The following is a 15,275-nucleotide window of genomic DNA, read 5'->3' on the forward strand; positions in this document are numbered from 1 at the left end:
GAGAGAACTCACGCATGCACATGGAGAACCTGCAGACTGCATGCCAATAGACGGGATGAGATTCGAACCCGGAACCTTCTTGCTGCAGTACTTGTGACTGCGTCATCGTTCAAACCATCCGGAGCTCAAATCTGCTGGAAGGGGATGAGAGAGTCTGTCTGCTCTCTGATTGGTCAGAAACCAGAAAGGACATTTATGATTGGATGAAGAAACTGGTTAAATCCAGAAGGTCCTGATTGTTCCACCGGGTCAAAACCATCATCACTCTAAGTTAATCATTCTGTGGGAAAAATCAGAAACTTTGATTACAGAAAAACTAGTGAAGGACCAGAATGATAACTGGGTCAGGAAGAGTCCAACTTACCATGACCCGGTTAGATGCTGAAGGGTGGTTCTGGTCCAAACAGGACTGGGATTATCACCCTGACACCACAATCAAGCACATTTTATAAACTGCTGAGTCTTTTTTGCACCTTCTTTTTCTGTAGCAGAAGAATTAAAGTGATGTTGAGCTTCATCATCACTTGTTAAATAATAATATAACTGTAATTGTGACTTTTGGCTGTTTTTCTGCTCAGTTGTTGTGTAAATGAAATGATTTCAAACAGTAAGAAACAAAAAGGGTTTCAGTTTGTCACAGAGAGCCACAGAAATGGACAGATGCTGTGTCAATGTTTTTATTCAGTTCAGACTCAGAGACAGTCTCATCATTTTAAAGTGAACAACAGATGTGTTTGAATGCAGCGTGTGCTTTGCACCAGCCAGCTGAGCAGCAGTGTGCAGCTCTGAAGGGATTACAGGAACAACCTGAACGCCTTTCCTCCGCTGCAGGACTGCAGCGCGTTCTGCTCTGAAACCAAGTCTTTTAAAGATGATGGACAAATGTTTTAATGTTTAGAATAATTTGCATAAGAGGTTTTTTCAGCATTCAGTTCATTTTTAATTGATTCCAATTTCTTTGCCGTCGTCAATCAGCATGAAAAATGCCGGTTGCTTCCCAGGTCGATTCCGGTCCCATTGAGTCCAGCAATCGGGCCGGCGGCGGCGATGCTCAGAGGGTGGAGCTGAGAGACGCGTCGATTCTGGATCACAGAGATCTCATTGCTCTTCATGGCCAGACTGCTGGTGATCGCCGTGGCGTAGCGGTTCCAGAACCCCGAGTCCACAGCCCGGTTGGCCAGGTCCTTCTGCAGCACCAGGGCCTCTCCGCCCAGCAGCGCCAGCGGGTTCTCCAGCGACAGCCGGCGGCCCCTTCGGGCCGGGCCCCCGCTCCACATGTGGGTCCCCATGTGGACCTGAGGAGGACGGAGGGTCAGTGAACGCATCATTCAGAGAACTGCAACTGCTACTCATCCATCCATCCATCCATCCATCCATCCATCCATCCATCCATCCATACATCCGTCCATACATCCATCCATACATACATACATACATATCCAATAAATGTGTAGACTTGATAAGAAGAAATCTATTTCACATAAATGTTCTATTACTTATCATTTTGGATGTGGTTTTATGTATTTACATTTTAATATATTTGGGTAAAAATCTTTGGATTTAATTTTTTTGATATTTCAATTTTTTCTTTTCATGTTTTTAACCTTTTCTCTGAGCCAGGGAGCTATAGATCAGATCTGATTGGTTCAGAGCAAAAGTAAGAAGTACAGAAGAAACAAAATAGGAAAACAGTCAAATTTGGAAACTAAGGAAAGAGGATAAACTAAACTAAGGAAAAAAAGTCTGGTGTAGATTGATATTTAACAACAATTTATATTGGAAAATGCAAATTTTTTAAAAAATGCCATTTTTCTTTCAAATTTGCAAAAAAACGTAGTTTACTAGGTAAACTAAGTATTTATTGGATCTCACTAAGGTGAGAGTCTTTCCCTCAGTTACAGTAATGATGTTGTTGCACATTATATGGTGCGTTCACACCAAATGCGTCTGGTTTACATTCAAAGTAAACCAGAGGCGTGTTGAGGGCCCGTAGAGGGCCCGTTGCGGCGTGTTTGAAGCGTTTGGAGCATTTGACACATCAAGGGTGTCCAATGTGTCCGACAAAGAGGCCGCGCCGGCGACGGAAAACAATGGCTGGAGTGATTTTGACGCATCTGACGCGCCTTCGGCACACCTGCACATTGAATGTAAAGCAGACGCACGAAATGCGTTTGGTGTGAATGCACCAATAGAGTTTCAACAGAGTTTCTGACAGGACGGCATACCTTCAGGTTGCCCTTCGTGGTGAATGCTCTCCCGCAGACAGAGCAGACGAACGGTTTCTCTCCAGTGTGCGTGCGCTCGTGAATCTGCAGGGCGCTGGCCGATGAGAAGTTTTTCCCACAGGCATTGCAGTTGTGCTGTTTGGGCGTTCGCCGGGGAAGACCGAGCAGAGAGGCGGCCCGAGGGCTGCTGGTGGCCGGGTAAGACGCAGAGATGTTCAGGGTGAATGGAGGCAGGTGGTGGACGTCCATCATGCCGTTCAGCTGAGTCTGGCCGCTCACTTCAGCTTTAGCGGAACCAGAGGACGAGCCGTGGATCAGGCTGGAGACGCTCTGATCTGTAGCTGAAAGCACAGAGCGAACTGTGAGAAGATGCAGCGTTTTCAGGATGTTGACATCAAGACACGTGACATTAGTTTTACCTCTGTCTCGGCTCAGCTGGAAGGACACTCTGTACTGACTCTCGTCCTTCAGCCAGGCTTTGCTTGGATCTGGTGCTGATGTTGGAGACTGCTCTCTCTTCACCGGAGCAGCCAGAAGCTCCTCCTGCTTGCTAGTGTCAGCGGTCTGGAGGAGACTGATTGCCAGGCCTTCAGAGACACTTTGAGGAAGAGATGTTGGTGCATGTGGAGAACAGGAGGATTCAGATGCATGGGGGCTGTTTTCCATATTTTTCTCTGATGAAACATCATCAGCACTTTGCAGGCTGCTGACTCCATCTAAAAGTGTTTTGTCAATGAAGCAGTGGTTCGAACCCACTGAGGTGTCAATAATCCTCGTTTGGCTGTTCAGGACTGCTGCACCTAACAGTATGGACTCGGATTTTAGAGGAGATCTGCAGTCAACGATGAAGGGTTTAAGTGAATTAATATCCTCCTCCATGTTTTCTTCCTCCTCTTCCTCATCGTCCATGAAGAAGTCATCAGTGAGTTCATTGCCGTTACTACTGAGACTTTCGTAGCTGTCCATGTCCTGCAGTCTCTCCATCATGTCGGGTATCTGGCCAACCATGTGCAGACGGATGTGCTGCTGCAAAGCCACTGCATTGGTGAACTTCTTCTCACAGATTGGGCATGAGTGCTGGACCTGAACCGGAGGGGTTTCTCTGTGGACGGTCACATGGGTCTTCAGGTTCCCTTTGGTGGTGAAAGCCCGGCTGCATACTTTGCACTTGAAGGGTCTCTCGCCGGTGTGGACTCGGTAGTGCATCCTGAGCGCGCTCTGACAGCTGAGGATGCGGTGGCACAAAATGCACTGGTTGGGGTCGCTGATCTTTTTGTCGATGTTCTCCACCAGTTGCTGAAGCTTCGAGGTTTCGGAAGTTTGCAGAGAATCTGTGAGGTGCAACACAGGTGGAGAGCTGGAGGCAAAAGATGCTGAGGTGTTGAGTTCTGGTGTGGTGGCCCGGCTGGGTGTCTCACCAACTGGGTCAGCCCTTGGTGACTGAGTGTGGCTTAGAGGCAGCTGGACCCCATCTGTTTTCAGTATTTTGGAGGCATCAGTTTCTGGAACAGGAGAGAAACCTGCCTCGATGCCTCGCTGGTTTAGTGGATCAGATACACATTCACCAGGAGCTGCCTGGTAGGGAGACTTAACTAATGCTGGTACATTTACTGGGTCAGTAGAGCCTCCAACTCTGGGGATAGTGGAGGAAAGTGGGAGAGCTAGAGTGGCAGGAAGAGTTGCTACCAATAGCTTGCTGTCCAACCACGAGGAGACAGGTTTTTCTGGAGTGACAGACATACCGTAGGGAATCCCAGAGCTGGTTGGCACGTTGTCCAGATACTCTGGCACAGGAAAGGGGTTCATCTGGACATGAGGATACTTATCTTTGTGCCTCTGGAAGTGCACCTTTAGGTTCCCCTTGGTGGAGAAGCGGTTGCCGCAGATGTTACATTTGAAGGGCCGCTCCCCTGTATGGGAGCGCAAGTGGATCTGCAGGGCACTGTCGCTGCCAAACACTTTGGCACAGAACCGACATTTATGCTTGAAGAAGGATTCCTCTGGGCTGGGCTTTGCTTCAAACAGAGGCAGGTTGGGAAGTTTGCCTTTCCGTTGCTTGATGAGAGCTGCCAGGGGGTCAAGTGCGTTGGCTGTGGCTGCAATGCTGGCCAGGGGGTTGGGGAAGATGACGCCACTGGGAGGACTCTGAGGTAGAAATGGCAGGCTGGAGGAGGAGCTACTGATGCTGCTGGAGTCACTGCAGGGAGGAAGCAGCATGCTGCTGCAGATGGGAGGGGGGGAGCTTTCTGGGCACGAGGACATCAAGGCGGACTTTCCACAGAAAGAGTGTGACGGGAGACTTTGTGGCTTTTCAAGCACAGCTGGTAAAGACACAGCAGCCTGTCCATTAATGGAGGAGGGCATAGTTCCTGACAGAGGCAGGATAGGAGGAGGGATGACTCCTAGGTTGGAGTCCAGAGCCACGGGCCTGGAAGCAGGGTTTAATGCTGCTTGTGTCGGCTGGCGCTTCATGACAGCGACCTGGCTGCAGATCTGCTCAATGAGCTGCAGCTGATGGACCTGCTGCTGCTGCAGAGCCAGCAGGTGCTCCAGGATTACAGGGATGGCTGCTGAAGTGGCCTTCTCGCCCAGACCGCTGCTCTTCATCCCCTGGGAGAACTGGGCCACCGCCACCCTGGTGTTGTGGAGGATCTCCAGGGTGACGTTGGTCCCCGGCATCCTGCCGGCTGCAGACGCTTGAGAGGAGTCAGGAGGAGGGGGGCTGGGCGCCTCCAGCTCCAGAGCTTCATCCCAATCCCTCCTTTCTTCTAATTGGTCCAGACTGTCGTTGTCATTGGCCAGCTCAAAGGCAGCGTCCATGGACTCTGCCGCTGAGGAGTTGCTGGACGCTACGCTGGGAAGCGGGGACGCCTCGCCTGGAGACTCCTCAGGAAGATCGTCCTTCACCACCAGCACCATTGGCTCCTCTGTGCAGACTCCCTGATGCCTGATCAGGTCAGTCCAGGTGAAGAACTGAGCACAACACCTGGCACAGATGTGCATCTCCTCACTGCTTCTGCTTCCTTCTCCAACCTCCACAGTTAGGCCGACAGCTACTAGGAGGAAACACAGGAGTCAGGGAGGAAAAACTCATCATTCATTACCATCTCTTCACCTTTTCATTTCTATCTTTCAGGTCCGTCCATACTGAGGCTCCTAACCCAGAACTGTTTAAGTTACTGAGGCTGGAGGTCAGTTTGAGGTAGAGACCTGAAGAGGTTAGGAATACCAGCTGGTCTGGATTCTTTCACATTACAGGAGATTTCTGGAGTCAGAAAACCCAATGAGATCTACCTCTGCATCTGGGCCTAACTACACAGAACCTGGGGATTGTAGAGTTTTGTTGAAAAGCAGAGCTTCAAGCTTCAGTTCAGGAAGCTGCTGTGCTTCACCTTCCCTTCTTTATCTGTCATGTTGGCTGAACAACACCTTTAACTTGCACTTTCATTTCATCTGACCTTCCATCATTACCTGCTAAATTATCATGGATAAAAATTAACTCTAACATGTTTATATCCACATATCTCTATGATGTTTATGAACGTAGACAAAAAGATCCTGAGACCCTCAGTGTTTCCATGTAAACTGGAAATATGCACTAGAACTTACTGGGAACCAGCCTCAATGCAAGGATAAGCATGTTAGGATAATTGATGGTTGGATGAATTAAAATCCCTAAATAATCCAAATTTTTAGCCGCTCTGATGCTAATAGTCAGGCTTGTGTCCTTTTTGCTGGATGACCGCATGCAGTCACTTTTTGTAGTTAATATTCCAGTCCATTCTTTGGAAAATCCTTTAGACTCCTTCAGATTTGATGGTTTTCTTCCATGAACCCTGGTCTTTGGTGGAATTCACAGATTTTCAGTATAGGATTCAGGTCAGTATAGGATTCAGGATTTGTGTAGGCCAGTCAGTAATGTCCACCCTGGTTTTCTGCAGACAGCTCTTCACCAGGATTGATGGATGTTTTGGATGGTTGCCATGTTGGATGGTTGCCATGTTGCGTGTTTTATGGTTGTCATGTTGGATGGTTGCCATGTTGGATGTTTGCCATGTTGCATGTTGGATGGTTGCCATGTTGGATGTGATGCGCCAGATTCTAATTTGCTGCTGACTTTTTGAAGTTCCCTTTCAAATCTTTGCATGTCCTTCTTTCTTATTTACTCCTTCAGCCTTGATGAGGTTCCCAGTATCCCCACAGGATGATACTTCCACCTCCATGTTTGACTGTTCTTTGGGGCAAACCCTATCCCTTCTTTGTCCCAACTCTACAGCTGTGCTGTGGTCTGGTCTGAGCAAAGTAAAGCACAAGCCTCAGTTTGCAGTCTTTCTCCAGGTTTCCTGGGCGTCTGCAGAAGAAGAGTTTCTCTTGGCCTTCATCCATTGGCCAGTCCATTTCTACAAAGGCTCAAAAGCCTTTCTGATTGGACACAACAGTTCCTGGTGGATTTAATTATGAATCATCTCACTAGTTTTCTTTTCAGAGTCTTTGAATTCTTTCACCTCCTCCCTCTGCCAGACTGGTTGAGTACTGTGTGGCTCTGAATTTCTAGATGAAGCTTTTCTCTCCACTGCTTCACTCTTGAAAACGCTGCAATAAGTTTGTATATCTTTCTGCTGCTTTGTTATCATGAACAATTCTTTCTCTCAAGTTTAAGTTGAATTCTTTTGCTTCTGACATGATGCTCTCTCAAGTAACAGCTCAAAACCTTAATGAGGATTTTATCCATCCATCCGTTTTCTTCCGTTTTATCCGGGGTCGGGTCGCAGGGTAGCAGCTTCAGAAGGGAGGCCCAGTCTTCCCTCTCCAGCCTCTTGTTCCAGCTCCTCCAGGGGAATCCCAAGGCGTTCCCAGGCCAGCAGAGGAACATCGTCCCTCCAGTGTGTCCTGGGTTTTCCCCTCCTCCCGGTGGGACATAAACTCCTCACCAGGGAGGCGTCCAGGAGGCATCCTGACCAGATGCCCCTCAACTGGCTCCTCTCGATGTGAAGGAGCAGCAGCTCTACTCTGAGTCCCTCCCGGATGACTGAGCTTCTCTCTCTAAGGGAGAGCCCAGACACCCTGTGGAGAAAACCCATTTCGGCCGCTTGTATCCGCGATCTTGTTCTTTCAGTCATGACCCAAAGCTCATGACCATAGATGAGGGTGGGAACGTAGATCGACGGGTAAATCGAGAGCTTCGCTTTTTGGCTCAGCTCTCTCTTCACCACGACGGACCGGTACAGCGCCCGCTTAACGGCAGACGCTGCACCAATCCGCCTGTGGATCTCCCGCTCCCTTTTTCCCCCATTCGTGAACAAGATCCCGAGATACTTAAACTCCTCCACTTGGGGCAGGACACCCCCCCCCCCTGACCCGGAGAAGGCACTCTACCCTTTTCCGGCTCAAGACCATGATGGCCTCGGATTTGGAGGCACTGATCCCCATCCTGGCCGCTTCACACTCGGCTGCGAGCCGCTCCAGCGAGAGCTGCAGATCACGACCCGATGAAGCCAAAAGGACCACATCATCCACAAAAAGCAGAGATGAGATCCTAAGGCCACCAAACTGGATCCCTCAACACCTTGGCTGGTCTAGAGATTCTGTCCATGAAAGTGATGAACAGAATCGGTGACAAAGGGCAGCCCTGGCGGAGTCCAACTCTCACCGGAAACGAGCCCGACTTACTGCCGGCAATGCGGACCAGACTCTGACACCGGTCATACAGGGACCTGACAGCCCGTATCAAAGGGCCCGGTACCCCATACTCCCGGAGAACCCCCCACAGGGCTCCCCGAGGGACACGGTCGAACGCCTTCTCCAAGTCCACAAAACACATGTAGACCGGTTGGGCGAACTCCCAGAACCCTCCAGGACCCTGCTGAGGGTGTAGAGCTGGTCCAGTGTTCCACGACCAGAACCAGAACCACACTGCTCTGAGGATTTTCTATTCTGTAAAAATGTAAGATGACCCTTGGTTTGACCTTGATTGATTGATTCTGTGAGCTTTACCAAGTGAAAGAACATGCTTTGGCTAAACGAAATGTCAGTTCTTAAGGGTGCTAATATTTTTGATAGTTGTATTTTTTTAACTTTTGTTACAAGAATTTCACAAAATAAAAACTAAGATGTCTAGAAAAGCTGTACTGAAAAATCATTTATCTGTTTAATGGCACCTGAGAAATATTTGAAAATGATTTTTAAATTTCATAGAGGAACTAATAATGCTCAACTGTATGTTCAGATTGTTGCAGTGATCTCACGGGTTCTGACTCATTTCGAAGACATAAATCAGTACTTTGTGGTGATTTACTGTCGATGTTCCAGTTTATCATCAAAATGTTTCAACCTGCAAATGACCAGGAAACAAGAAATATGAAAAATGTTTTCTGGAGTACATGATCTTATTGTTCTACATTCATTAACTTATTTTCATTCTCATTAAAGAGAAAAAGAAGATCTGCATATTTTACAGCTGACCTAACTGTCATGTATGTTAAGTTATGATTTTACTCAATTCGTCTGAGTTGCACAGAATAGAAATATTTTCAAACTATTTGAAATCAAGGAGTTTTGCATCTATCATGCAAAACTCCTGATTCACATTTATTTCTTCCAAGAAGTGAAAACCTTCTTGTTTTAAAATGTTCCAGACATTTGAAGCTGCTTCATTCTTCATCCTTCAGGCAGAAAAGTCTCTTTAGCTGCAAGTTTGTTGCCTCAGATCAACAGCTGGTGACTGATCCTCATAGTGTGGAAACACACGTTTATTTTCAGACATGTAGAAGTTATGTTTTATTAAAATTGAATGTGAAACAGAATCTAAATATTTAATCTAAACTGTAATTGTTTATCTGCTTCATTCATATCACAGATATCATCTTCCCCAAACTGCTTGTTTTAAACTTTTCATAATCCAAATCCAACATGAGCTGCTGCAGCTGTGAAAAGTTCACAATAACAGTCTAGAAATGAAAGAAAAGTTTTTAAGCCACTCATGTAAATTATCAACGCCAAAAATCGATGGATTTAGCCGACATGCCTGCATTCAGACACATAATGAAATGTCGAGCTTTGCATTGATTTTCTGTGCATTTACATAACTCAGTATGCAGTTTGGACAAACGTTGGGATGGTGTCAATAAAGCTGCAGATTTAAGTCTTTGTACTGGTCCAAAACAACGCGCCACCTGCTTTTCAGAATCTGGGCCGTTTCAGAGTCATTTCTTTCATTCCCAGAGTTCCGGTTCTGCACCAGGAGCAACTTGATCGGATCTGAGTCTGCAAATGTTTTACTTCTTTAGACACCAGAAGGCCATCAGCTGAAAATGAAAGAGGAAAAGCTCCAAACGAAGCCTGCAGGTCCGTTCTCCTGTCCTTTCAATTTCAGCATCTTCATCTCATTTTGTCAATTATTCCTGCAGCTGATTTTTGATGACTTATGCCAAGATTTCATAATTTTAGTGTTGCATCTGTTCAGACGTTGCTCCATTAGGAAGCTGACAACAGAGCAGATGGGAGGATGAGCTGAATATTATTGCTTCATGTTCTGCAACTTCAGAAAAGATGGTTTAGAAAAATGAGGACAAAATGTGAGAGACATGCAGTTTTCTTTAATCCTGGAAGATTTTTGGAAAATTGAGTTTTTCCTTCTGGAACAAGATATAAAATGTGTTCTTTGGCTTAAACACACATTAGTTTATAGTGATTTAATCTAAGTGTGTTGATGTAAAATTTAACAGTTAGTTGCTCTATTCAGTCAGATCAGCACAGACTGAGTTTAAATGGAAGGAAAAGTAGTAAAAAGGGACAGCTTTCAGCTGTTTCCGCAGCAGAGCCGAGCTGCAGCGCTAAACTCATCCGAGGGAAGTAATCAGAGCTCTGGAGTCTCCAGGTGGGTGGTCCGAACACTTTCATCGTTTCAGCTCCACATTTTCTCTCCAAGGTTTGGGATTTATTTCCACAGAAAACAAAGAAAAGATCAGGTTTGATTTTAGCCTTTAAATCGGTTTCCAAATATAACAGGAATTTATTTCCAACTGCTGCGGCCGGTCAGGGCAGCAAACACGTTTAGGGCCTCTTCTTCATCATCCTCTTGGCGTCAAGAGATGAGAGCCGGACGTCCTGGAGCTGCAGCGCGGCGTGGGCCCCGGGCTCCAGAGGGCCACGCTTCACACACACTAACTGTGTTTTGATCCGGACACGGACCGCTCGTCACTCCCAGGGAGAGGCGGACAAAGGTCAAGTCAGCGGGCCGAAGAGAGGCCTTCCTCTTCCTCCTCCCAGAAATAAAGATGTTAGATATGATTCTGAAAAAAGCCCTGAAAAATCTGGGATTATGATCAATAAATTACAAAATCTCAACTCCAGGGTTATGAGTAAATTAATTATTATAAAACTGAACAAGGAATACAAAATATTCTGTAATTACTAGAGATGATGCCTAAAACGTTTCTGAAATTTAAACAGTTTGTTTCATTTAGCAGATTAATTAAATAATTTGATATAAATAATGCAATTTAATCAGATTTTTATGAATTTGTACTCCAAAGTTTAAAATATGATCCAGCGTCACTGAAACTGCTCCACGTTAAAATTTTTTAAATGATTTAATCATTTGTAAATAGTGAGGTGTAATTATTAGTAAATTAATCTGTTTCTTAATGTAAATAAACAACAGTAACCAGAGACACATTTTAATTTCATTTTACTTGAGAGAATCGTTAATTATTCAGCAGAGGAACTGAAATCAGTTTTCAGAAAGAAAACATTTCTCTTTCTTTTTTATTTATTTTATTTTAATTATTTATTTTTACAAATTAGACAAACATTTTAGATTGAAAAGAAAGAACATTAAAACTAATAAAGGACTAAATGTAGCATTAATTGTCTTGGTAAAATGTTGCTGTTGGAAAAAGCAACGAGTTTATCAGTTAATCGAAGAAAATAAGTTTTTTAGAAAAACTTTTTAAAGTCAAGAAATAATGGATTCGTTTGTTATTCTGACACTTTTTGCAGTGGAAACATTTCGCATGAACGCCTGACCTCCTGCCCCGGACTCTTACCCGTCCTGCAGCGCGCTGCGCCCCGGCTCTCCTCTTCCTCCTCCTCGGAGCGGAGCTGCTGCGGCTTGGCTTGCTTTCGGCGGGACATGCTGCGCGCTTCGCCGTCTCCCGCCGGAGCATGGGGCGCTGACTGGGCGCCTTCAGGGCCAGCGGGGTCGGTGAAATAGGCTGCGCGCTCGGCGGCCGCTGAGCAGATTGCGCATGTCAGGGTAATTATGATGGAGGGGGGATCATGCTGGCTGCGGCTGCAGCTGCCCTCCGGTGGGTGATTGGCTGCGGTCCATGCAGCTCACGGCAGATATTGAAATGAGGGTTTGATCATAATTAGTTCACTTCCTGTCCGGTGCACGGCGGGTTTTACGCACAGCTCCGCGGGGCTCCGAACCGGGTCACTCCGAGCTGGACCCGAACTCCTCAGCAGGTCAAACCTTTGTCCTGCTTCTGGCTCCTACTGAACTCCAGCCGGATCTTCTCCTCTGAGCTGCCGGAGTTAAACGGGACGCAGCCCTCCGGACGGCTGGGTCCGGACGGTTGGGTCGGAGCTCAGAACAATTCCCATCTGAAGCAGGCCGGAATCTCCTGAAACCAAACAGGAGCTGCTGACTTGATCAGGTTTCACTGGCTGGGTGAAGAGGCGCTCAGTCCGCTGCTGGATCCCATCCCAGACTGCAGCCCGGGGGGAGTGAGGCTCCGGCGGGCCGCGCTGCCCCCGCCTCCAGGCCGTCAATAGCTCTTCGGAGGCCGGCTGCGATAGGCTGCTGGAGCCGCTGCTTCACTTCACACCAACTCCCACCAGCTGCCCCCTACAGCCTGAATGCAGCCCCTCATTTGCACAACTAAATGGGATAACAATAATAATAATGTCCAATCAGCAACTTTTAAACCAGGCTAATTAATTAAGCAATGATTGATAGAACTAGAGAGAACCTGCTGATCCACAAGGAGAACATGCAGACCGGGTCGGAATTCGAACCACAGACCTTCTTGCTGCAAGGCAGCAGAGATACCAACTGCACCACTGTGCTGACCTGTAATCGTTCAGTGAAATCTAACAGTTTAAAGTCTCTCAGTGAAGGACTGTAGAACTGGGTGGTGTAGAACCGGATGGTGTCTCTATCCTCCTGGTTCTAGTCAGAACCCCAGCAGCAGCGTTCTGGACCGTTGGGTTGTCAATCAGACCTGTGAAGACGCTGCTGCAGGAATCAAAGCCACTAAAGAGAAACTAAAGCCTGGATGAGTTTCTCTGATCTGAGACTTTAGTCTCTGGTCCTGGAAATGTTCTGCAGCTGGAGAAGAACCACTGTGGAACCGGCTTTATGTGGCTCTGAATAGAATAAAATAGAATAGAATAGAATTCAACTTTATTGTCATTGCACTGTCACAAGTACAAGCAACGAGATGTAGTTTGCATCTATCCAGCTGTGCTCTACGAGATATAAATATTTATTTACAGATGTACAAGACTATGTATGTATGGACTATAAGGGGTTATAGCAAAGAGATATAGATATTGTGTATAGATATAAATATGGGAGCTATATGCACAGATTATACAGAATATACAAGAATGTTAGGGAATGGATTATATATGTATATAATATAATATACAAGACCCCTGGAGGGTCAGGGCAGAGGTCAGAGGTCATCACTACTCCCAGGTTTCAGACTTCTGTCTGGTTTCAATCCACAAAAGATTGAAGGATGTTGCCTCTTGCTGGAGGTGAATGAGTCATAGACATTTATGTTGAAATCATTTTTCTGCATTTAGTCTGAGAAAGTTAGAATGTGTTTAAAAACAGAATCTTGTTCCAGTTCAGATGTGCCGAAAAGATGAATAATTAAGGAGCAAAAGTTGTCAGACATGATAATTCATCTTCATTTTTATCTCATTGCTATCATCACTGAATCAATATGAATACAGTGTCTGCTAATACTTCAGCGCTGGGATCCTCTTTCACTGACTTTGTTCCCAAACTTGTAATTTTGTTGCATTAAAAGATGCCGGACAGAATCAGCTGCTGATAATTGGCGTTTCTGCGCCGCAGCCTGGCATCAATCGCACGTCTGCTGCTCCCTGCTGTGAGGAGATAAGGAGGTCGTCTCTCCTGCTGGATTATCGTTTCTTCTGACCGATCCGGTTCCTGCAGACTTATGATGAATAGCCGGAGCGTCCAGAGCTTATCTGGAAACTCGACCCTCCTTGATTCGATATTGATTCTTTGTAAGGCGTCGCCCCGCACAATCAAAACCAAACTTCTTGTCCATGATCTCTTCCAGATCCTACGCTGACTCCTGCAGCAACGCTTGATTCACAAGACCGTTTGTTGGAGGAAATGAATCTGATTGGTTGAATGACGGTGATCAGCAGAGCTTTGATTGGCTCGGTTTAGATCATGTTGATAAACTTTTTCTTCTTTGTAAGACATTTTCCCAGAAGACTGACGCTCCAACAAAACAACAATAAGTCTGGAGACATGAGAAGTTTTATTTTCAGGAGATGGATTAAAATAATGACTGAATTATGTAAATCAGAGGCAATGAGAAGATTTGATGATGAGTTCAGTGATCATCAAACTGCACAGGCTGGAAGACTTCATACAAAAAACTCCATTAACCCCTCAGAACAAAGACTTTAACACACAAAATAAAATCTGTTTCTATTTGAAATCATTCATTCTGTGTCCAGATCTTGGAAACAGGTTCTGGACGGCGCATTGACCAAAGGTTTCTCGGACCCATTTTGAAAGAAATACATTTCCTTACATTACTTTGCAGAAGATGAAACCATAATCTTAAACAAATCAAATAAACTAAACATTTGATTGACTTGATTGCATGAAAATTGATAACTTTGAATATTCTGCATTTTTTTCATGCAGCTTTGAAGAAACTCCTCCAGTTTAGTGTCACAGCACTTTATATGAAAACTTGTTGAGTTTGTGTTTAAATGTGAGACATGAATTATGCTTCACATATTTGTTCATGTTGTCATGAAACAGTTTTGTGAAGATGAGGGTTGAAGCGGTAAAACCAGGGGGTTCAAGCTCCAGTCCTGGAGGGTTAGGGGTTACGGGTTGGGGCTTGGGGATAGGGTTAGGGTGTCCTGCAGCTTTTAGATGAGCCTCTGCTGCAGCAGCTGAACAGAATAATTAGGCAATTAAGGCTCTGAGACCTGATCTACACAAGGAGGAGGTCATGAAGCCACTTCATTCCAGGGTTTTGTAGCTGTGGCTCATCTAAAACTTGCAGGACAGCATCTGGAGTTTGACACCTGTGGGTCAGACCCAGGATGAAGTGGAGAAATGGGTTCAATGAAAGAGGAACCACAGGTGAGACAAACAGGAAGTGAGGTCAGCACACGATGCAGGACCAAGAAGGATCCAGCAGGGAACAAGAGACAGGTGGGACCAATCAGGGACTCGACAAGACCACTAATAATCTCATATCGTTGCACATGTTCATGTAAAAATTAGCTTTTTGTTTTCACATTAACCCAGAATTCTTCCCACCCTGTCAGATTCTATAATGACAATAAAGTTTATTATCATTGTAATTATTTAGACTTTCAATGATTCTGTCATCAATAATTTTGTTTCTGAAATAGATTCCTCTCAAAAGAAAATAGAAAAGTAGGATCAGCTTACAAAGAAAAATCAGAGTTTTTAGTAATATTTTGTTAAAAATAGTGTATAGAAATGATTTCTGCTTTTAATATTTCAACAGCTTTACTGGTTTGGGACAGCAGGTCTCCTGGCCATCACCCTAATCTTTAGCTCTGCAGAAGCTCTGAGTCCAGACTCTGGCTGCCACAACCAGGCATAAGTCTGAATTTATTCATTCATAAAAATGCCGTCAGTTTTATTCATCACATAAAATATTTCTGTCTTAGTTATAACTTTATTCCTTTTAGTGTATTTTACATTTTAAGATATATGCGTTTTAGTTATTTTTATTATTTTGATCGGTTTTCTCTGGAAACATTTTAACGTTTCAGCACAAAATC

At 45.4% G+C, this 15,275-nt stretch overlaps 1 pseudogene; it reads right to left on the reverse strand.

Annotated features, from left to right (window-relative positions):
• Nucleotides 1–661: 661 nt before the first annotated feature.
• Nucleotides 662–11,818, reverse strand: LOC114156035 (sal-like protein 3; annotated as a pseudogene).
• Nucleotides 11,819–15,275: the final 3,457 nt, after the last annotated feature.

This window comes from Xiphophorus couchianus, chromosome 13 (assembly GCF_001444195.1).
Source record: "Xiphophorus couchianus chromosome 13, X_couchianus-1.0, whole genome shotgun sequence".
Taxonomy (NCBI): domain Eukaryota; kingdom Metazoa; phylum Chordata; class Actinopteri; order Cyprinodontiformes; family Poeciliidae; genus Xiphophorus; species Xiphophorus couchianus.